Here is a 9,454-nt window from a genome sequence, read left to right as displayed (position 1 = left end):
CAGAAAATGAGAAATTATACCCATGACTCTCGATAGATCTCAACAATTTGTATATTAAATCAGTTGTAGGGCTGCTCAACCCCATAGAGAATATCCTCAAACCGCACTTTGCCCGAGGGGAGAATTATAAATATCAGTCTCTTGGGGAGTGAGGTTTGAGCGCCGCCTACAACTTTTATATAAATGAATATAATAGGAATAAAAATAGGAACATGCCGAATCGAAGTGGTAGTTGCAATTCATTTTCTTCTTAAATCCAAGTGTTTAAACTTTTATCTACCACCCTTAGTTTTGGATTGGTCTATAAAAAACTAAAACACTGCAGTCCTATGTTTTGGTTCTATGGCTAATATAGTTTACTGTCCTAGTGCTGGATTTCGGTATTTTGTAGAGACTGCAACAGCTGAAATGACGTTGTTAGCTCTATTATTTACGTCATTTTAGTGGCTGAATTTACAACATAATCCGGGACTATATAATTATAGGTGGCTGGACTTACATTTCTTTTGGACTCACAAAACCTATAGCGGGGCGACTTAGAATTCCATTACAGCAGTTAGCAGAAGTAAATGATGAGTTGTATAGACATTTCAGTCATGGTCATTGGGATGGGATTAAATGATGTAGCTACTGCATTCCTGGATCAGCATCTACCCAACCTTCCTGTTCTTAGGAATATCCCATTTACATGCCTCGACTCTTAAGGCAAGATCCCATAGGGAAGGGCTTCACTTGGAGGATCCCATCTCCTTTAATGGAAGGATCTTTCCTTTTGTAGATGTCTATTCATATCAAGATATGGTGTAACAACTTTTGATCTGGTTAATAATTGTACTTATACATAATTTCCTCCCGATCTCTGCGAAATCATCGTATAATTCGAGAAAGTCAACTCTGCTTCGTCTCCTACTCTAAAGAAAACTATTTCATTAAAAAGAGTCCTTCAGTGACCTTGATTTAGTAACGGAGAAATCACTCATCTCAATCACATTTATAAGTTTGACTTTTTCATATACGGATAATGATATATCCTGGACACTTCAAGCTCTCGCCTAATTTCTTTATTTCTTCTGAGTCTCTTTTGTCATTGGAAAACAAACAAATGTAAGATCATTATAGGTTCGCGAAGATAATATGCTTCCCTTTCCTCGATATTTTGGTCTGCAGAGCATATTCTATTTTGATATGACATATAAATAGTTAATTTGGAGAGTTCCACAAAGAGAAATAATTAACGAATGAATTACCCAGTGAGGAACAAAGAATTAACATTTTTCATAAACAGTTCCTTCGTTGAATCTCTTGAAGCCTGTTCCTTCCACAGTCTACTTATTCTGAGAAAAATGTTTCATTGTTAGGGAATCATTCAGTGTCCTTGAGTATATAACGCAAAAATCACTCATCTTTATAATATCGTACATTTATAAGGCGGAGTTTGTATTGTTGGAACAATTCTGGACACTTTAAGTCTCTCTTTCAATATCCCAATGATGTGTAAATTACATTTTCCATCTATAAAAAAAGTAGAAGAATCTTAAGGAATATGCGGCCTTTTCTTCTCAATACTTTTATCTTCAATGCATATTATATTTTGTTGCTATATGATTTTGAGAATTGTTAAGTGAAAACCTATTTAGTCTTAATCATCTTGTAATAAACTTAGTTGCTTATTACCATATTGGAATATTACCCTCATGAAGATTTAGGATCTCCACACTAATAAAGATTATTAATAAATGTTTCCTGTAACAATTCTTATATAAAATTATTAGTTATTTTAAAAATATTCATTAATGACATAGATACAGACGTTCAAAATTAAAAGGGGACTATTTATATTTTATCCTGATTTTCGTTCATTTATTTATATTTATATATATATATATTATGAAAATGTATTATTATTTTAAGATCTGAATAAAACACTTTCTGATAACAAAGTAACTTCATTCTCGTTAAAATATTCTAATTCTACTTGAAATTGACGATTTTAAATATAGCGAATGCGAGTTACACATAGATTACTCATGAATTACTTTATGGATTATCACTATCTACACATCATCTAAAGCTCACTTTTTCAGTTAGTCATTCAATGGATATTGTTGATTAATGTTGGGATACTTAAAAAAAAGGAAAATTTATATAAGGAAAAAAAAATTAAGATATTGAATAAAGAAAATTAAAATATTGCATTAAAATCATTATTACATTTCAGATTTAGTGTTTCTGAAATCTTCATCTAAAATAATAGACACTGTGACTGGTCAATTTAATTGCTTGTTCAAAATCCTATAGTCATTAAGAAACTTACTATGACTGTGCTCCATCAATATTTTAAGAAAATTAGATGTTAATCCAGATACAGTGAAATCAGGATTCCTATGATAAACGATCGGAACAACGGGATAGACTTCTATTAAACGAAGCATATTGTCATTTTAAAAACGTTAATATGATATTAATTTAGCTATAAATACTATGTACAGAGTCTGTTATTTGATTTTAACCCGCAAAACCAAACCAAATATATAGTCAAGATTATTTTTTATACTCTAAATATAACAATTTTTAAAAGCTGAAACATATTGTTAAAATATTTTATTGGTTGTGTTTGATAGTTAATGTTAATTAAATTTTATTAGATTTATTTCCCCCCAAATAAGTTGAATTCCTTTTTGAGTGCAATTAAAATCTAACCTTCCCTTTAATTCAGATAAAGATGAAACATAATCATCGTCCAAAAAAAATCAGACATTTGATAAAGTTTATTCATTTTTTTCTTTCTTCGTGCTTCAGTACAATAAGATTTTGATGTTCTCCTGGTGTTCTGCTCAATCATGGAAGTATTATTGAAGATTTGATTACGGAAATTCATGTTCCTTCAGCGAACGGTGTTCCATGGGTTTGTCCGAACATATATATTCTATTTATTACAAAATTAGGATAAATATAAAATAGACTTAATAAGCATCTAATTTCGAGGTATTATAGATTTCCTTTTTTCTAAAAGTTCTACATTTTTTCTAGGAAATCGATGAAAAGAAGCTTTTTTATACTTTTTAACATCTTTTCCAGTAACTTTTCCAAATTTAAAAATGGAACTACGCATGTAGACGGTATCTATATTTTTTAATAAAAAAATACTGTTATAAAATTTAGTATTAAGTGAGTTTAGAAGATTTATACTTATAGTCAGTTATATTTATATTGTTTATAAATATTTACATTATTTTTTTAAAATCCAAAATATTTTAATGTAAGACTTGTTGCTCACTCCTTGTTTAAAAAATCAAATACAACTATTTATTTATTTCATCATTTAATGTATTGATGAAGGACGACTAAAAGGTTTATATAATTGACCTTCGTTATCATTAATGGAAAAAGGTGAGCTTCTGAGGTTTCGTTGATTTTTAAAATTTCCACTCATCTGGATAGAAACAAGCAACGCAGCCTCGTTACTAGAATTTTAAAAATAAATAATAATTAATTCTTCTATTTAATAACAATCGTAAAAGAGAATAATTAATTCTTGTTTAAAAGTGATTATTCATAAACGCAGGGATAGGGACTTATCCGATTGGCCATTGAAAACCCTTATTTGTGATCTAAGTAATCAATCATGGAATAGTGGATATTCTGGTGAAAGATTCTGTCGGAAAATTTCATTTGTTGTAGGTGAAACTTGAAAGAGTCCTCCAAAAGCAATTATCAAGTATGATTCAATTCTGCGGAAGAAAGAGTTAATTTTTTATACAAGATTTCCTTCTATTCCTTTCAAATCTAACTTTTAATTGCAGATCGCCTTTATTAGTGAGTATGGAGAAAGGACCTTTTAATAAACCACATAGAAGGAAGACATTTTGAGGGAATATCCATAACATATGGGATTGTCAGTTCCTTCGTTGGAGAAGAGGGTAAACATAAAATAGTTCTCGTTGGTCCATTGTCATTTTAAACACACATTTTGTCATTTATATAATCTTTTCTTTGAGCAGAGTATACTCCATCTAATATAATTGGAACTACTTTATCCTTCTCAGATAATTTTTCATATCTTGCTTTTAAATAATTGAATGTTCCTTTTGATATCCCACTTGATTTCTGCATAACGGAAGGCAGTTGCTTTTATGACATAGTTGGCCGACATAACTTTTTAAAGTTTCTTTGAGGTGAAATTTTGAGCTTTCCCCCGGATGTTTTACTAGTGTGGCAACAAGGAACCACACAATTTGAAGGCATATTTCACGTCTAGAAAGAGTTATCACTTTCTAGGTAAAATAATATTTTATTACTAATTGACGATAAAAGAATAGAGTTATATAATTTATTGAATTAAAAAAGTAATACTTATAAAAGAGAGATTGCGTGATTTTAAAAGTGAATAGTTAATCCAGATCTTAAGTAATCCATGGTTTACATTACATCATCACAAAAATTAATAGTGGTATAATTAACCTCCTAACTGAACTTCTTGTAGTTGATTGAGTTTTGAGTAATAGAGTAGGAATATTATCAAAAAAAGAAGGAACAGTTCCAACTTTAAGAACTCGACAAATTAAAGAAGTTGTTTTTTTTTTAATTTTTTCTCAGTAAAGGTTAGAATACGTTGTCTCGACTTTGTAGTCTTCTTTTTTTAAATATATGTATTTGGAACAATTGGGTCAGTCCTCACAATTTAAAGTTTGTTTTTATTTCCATATTCATGCTTATTATTTAATTACATTTAATATTATTAAGTTTCTAGTATAAATTCATTTCCTTATTTATTAAAAATATATACGTAATATTGACATAATGATATGATGTTCTCTTAATTAAAATAAATGCATTGAAAAATGTTCATAAATGACTTAGATAATATATCCCTTCAATGCTACGATATAACTACATAATACAATTCATACATCTTTCATCTTCTTCTATACCTACAAGGGTATTGTATGAAAATAAGATGTAGCTTGTAAGTTACCTTTTAAATAGTCCCAGATCAGATCACCGACCTAAAGGACTTTAGGTCCTTTATACCGACCTAAATAATAACTAGATACTCAATAGGTAAAGAAGAGGAGAGCCCACCGTCAGCTGTCGGCAGCCATGTTAGGTACCTATAATTTGTATATGAAGATATATAGGAGACTTCTCTCTCACTTCGAACATTGGAGACACATCGATACTCTGGAAGCTCTACAAGGCTTAAGATAAGGATAAGGTTATAGTTCTTCTCCTTCACCTTTTAATCCAAATTCATTTATGTACTATGTCGTCTGTTAATGCCTATAATCGGAATTCTTCTTTTAGTTAAAACATTGTTACACTTTCAACATTCACCTAGATCTTGCTCTGCGATGTAATCCTTCTCATTGATGACAAATGTTATACAATAAATTCAGTGCTCCTTGAGAAGCATGTTGCATCAGAACCCACAATAAACTAGAATCATTTTATTACAGCAATCTTTGCTTCTATTTATTTTTAGGAAATACAAACATAAGATGCACATGATATTTAGGACCTTTGAATAATTGATACTTAAGAATAATCTGTTTCGAAAGAGGCTTTCGTATAAATTCTTTTTTAAAATGCTTAGAAATGAGGTTGGCTTCATGAAAAAGCCAAATTTTAGAATATGCCAAGATGATACGTTTTTGTAATTTAAGGATATGGTTATTTAATGATAAGCTGTCAAGACTATGAGATTCAAGTTCTTTAGATATCTAGGATTTACGATTGAATATTTGTAGGACACGGCTGGTAATAGTGTTTTGTATCACAGTGGCTTTGGTCTTGAGAAATCCTTGAATTTTGAATATGAAGAGACATTTTAGTTTCTATACAGATTTCCAATACACTTTTTGATGGATAAAGGAGACCTCCATTGGATTTCCTCACAATTTACGAATTGCGGTAGTTACATGGATTATGACAGTAAAGAGCTTCCAAGCACTCAGGACATACTAAGTACTTGGAAACTGACCTTACGGAATATCCACCGATGTAAGTAACCACGCATTCTTTGAATTGTGTAAGGCTTTGCACAAAAGGAGGCACATCGCAATAGTCATGGCCTTGGAATAGTAAATGATTTTCTTCCATGCCACATTTCTTCAGGGATCTATCTATCTTCATTATCCAGGTATGATATGATTTCTGATTCTATCTTATTCTTCTTCGATATAGTGAAGAGTGCAACAGTATCATCGAGTCTCATACAATTGCCTCCGCCGTCGGAAACATGATTTCTGACTCATAACTACTTATAAATGGAGGAAAGCATGGGACAAGTTGGGTTATTATTATTCCCTAAATGAATAAATAGTGTTTGAAATTAAATTAATTTGTATAAATAGGATGAACTGACGGTACCGGGTATTATAAAAATGTTTTTAATTTAAATACCGGAACGAACCAAACCAATAAAACAGCGCTGGTTACAGGGCAAACCAAACTTGGTACCCAGTTGGCTCCTGATAGATAGCTACCAAAGATAGTTTGTACAGTGCGGTCGAGCAAATCGTGTATACATGACTGATATTAACGTTTTATGCAAGAACCATAAGAAGTACATAGTTGAATTTTTTTATTCATTTAATTATATAATTTTTACAATTAAATTTTAAAATGAGCCCCATTGACTGCAACCATGGCCTCCACCCTAGGTCTGAAGCTGGAAGATATGGCCACATAATCTTTCGACATGTTAGACCACACATCTTCAACAGAGGCCTTTAGCACTTCAACACTTGCAAGATGAGTGCGGCAAGCCTTTCTCTCCACATTGCCCTAGATCGTATAGTCCATAGCGAACAATCTGGAGAAGAAGACGGCCACATTGACCAAGCCCAAAAATCGTCAAAATTCATCTCACACCACTTTTGAGCGTTAGCAGCCTGGTGGGCTGGTGCTGAATCTTGTTGCCAAACGTAATCTCCCCTAGGATAGGTTTGGTCCAGCCAAGACTTTACGACCTCGTTCATGACCTTCAGATACTCATCTGTGTTGATTTTGAGACCCTTCGGAAACTAGTACGGAGGCATTGCCTCGCCATCGGATACCACCACACCCAACATAATGACTCCGGCCGGGTTCTTTGTCCTATTGATGGGGGAACCTCTTTAGGACTTGTGGCCAAATAAAAATCGTTAAATGCATTTTTGGCCTGGTGAACAGTCCAAAATGTATCATCACTAAAGATGTGTCGACAAAAGCATATAGTTATGTGACTTATGTCTACCTAGGTATCTTACTACATCAATTGTAGTATTCTTGGATAACTCTGTAGCCTTTCCCAGGTTGGTCATTTATATTTCGGTGTTCTCATGGACTCTGGCATTAATTTCGGCCAACTGAAGTTATGTCCGCTTCCTATTGTGTCCATGATACTGAGACTAGGTAGACATAAGTCAAAGGTCTTTCTCACATAAATATATGCTTTTGTCGAGTAGAATGACAATGGCAAAGCAAATGCTTTGAGCTCAGGTGAGTAGCTTCTGCGACTTCCTTTTACGCCACTTCCTATTTGCATCTTTTTTAAAAGGTTTTTAGGAACGTCAGACATTGTATCAATAATGGATAGCAATTTTGATAGCATTCTCTTGGACTTCAGGTCTTTGGGACCTGTAACCAAGTTTGGTAACTTCGTGGAGAATATATTCCGTTGACATCTGTATTTTTTAGAACGGTTGGCTAGCTCGGAAATCATATTCGTTTCCCATGGGAACTTCTGCTTAATGACTTGAGCTGACAGGAGAAAATAGGGATGATCTAATTGCACATTTTCCCTAGCCTCAAAGAGGGAAGGATCTATCTTGAGTCAAGGAGATGGAGATCTTTTTAGGAGGTGAGGAGGACCTCCTTGTAGGAGACTTGCGTTTTCGATGAGTTTTTGTAACTTCTTCTTGAAGGCAACGCAAGAATACCTTGAATAGAGTAGGCACATCATTTTCTCTCAGCCTTACAAACTCCAGAGTCCAATTGAAGGTTTCGGTGGGAGTAAATTGTTCCGAACAAATTCTCAATAACTTTTTGGGAGTAAAGTCATCTCGCTTGACGTTCCTTAGCCATTTACTGCACCTCACTGGATCCTGGGTCGGAAAACGATGATATGAAATGGAATTTCCAGCAGCATACTTGTTTTTGCAGCCCAAGTCGACATAAGATATGCTAATCCTCGACTTGTATGCACCAATAATTTGCATTAACTTATTAATGAATAAGTAAAGCTTTAAAGCCACAAAAGAGTGTTTCGTACAAATAGGTACTCAAGATGGCTGCCAACAGCAGAACAGTAACTCACTCTTTTTGTCTCTTTTATTCTATAGGTTGTACATCCAGTTATTATATAGATTGCTGGATCAGACATACATACAACGTCATCTGACGTTCAATATATAAGTGTGGGAACTGGGAAGGAATCCCTGGAAACGAAATACCCCCTCAACTGTACCTGGCTTCCAGGATAGGATTCCTCCTAATCTTCTACGGAATCGTCGTATATTTTTTTATATTAACTAAAGATTTCCATAAAAAGACAGAATAATCCACTGAAAGACCCACTTAGGAATATAGAGAGTTTTCATCCTCCACCAACAGCTCTTACAGTGAAATTATTTATTATGAAAACTTTAAACTTCACTCCTAATTTCATTAGTACTCTTATGACTATTTTGTCCTTCAAATTCAAGTGGACGATTATTTTAAACTGTCAATGATGATGTGCTCTTCTTTTCTCGAAGTTTCTTGCCTCTGCCGGCAATTTTCTCCAGGGCAGTTTTCTGCACACGGCTAAGACATATAAATAGTGTTTACGAACTGTTTAAGTTATTATAAGTTAAAGAATCTTCATCCAAATAGTTAAATTGTTTTTCACCATATTGAAGTAGTACTTTCGTGAAGATCAACGATTTTTACAAGAATAAACAAGTTACTAAATGTGTCTCATACGAGCTAAGATGTTTGATTGGGGACAACAGCGACAATGTAATCAAATAATAATACGATTGTTTTAATATTGATTGAATATATAAAAAATTAAAACATCAATGTTTTTCTTCTAAATTTAAATTCCCCATTTATGGCTTCTCTATTATTTCATATATTTTTATCTTAATGATTTATTTTGCTTTATTTCGGACATGCAAATGCAATTTTATTATTGTGATTGTTGTCAAGCGAGTAGAAATTTTAAATTCCTTCCTGTTATTAGTTATAGAGCTATTATTGGTCTTTATTATAAACTATTTCAATCTTTATAAAAGTAGGGATACTTTAGAAAATTTGATTTACATGTATTATTTAAATATTTACTAAGTTATACGAGTATATCCCTCTCTAGAGAGAATAGTCAAAATCACAAGGAAAATAAGTTTATTCAAGACATTGCATTGCCTTTTTTTTAGCAAAATAATTACATTGAACCGTATATTTATTATTTCAAGATAAAGAATAAATA

Source organism: Lepeophtheirus salmonis, chromosome 7, assembly GCF_016086655.4.
Source record: "Lepeophtheirus salmonis chromosome 7, UVic_Lsal_1.4, whole genome shotgun sequence".
Lineage (NCBI taxonomy): Eukaryota > Metazoa > Arthropoda > Copepoda > Siphonostomatoida > Caligidae > Lepeophtheirus > Lepeophtheirus salmonis.
Note: the sequence above shows the minus strand (reverse complement) of the source record.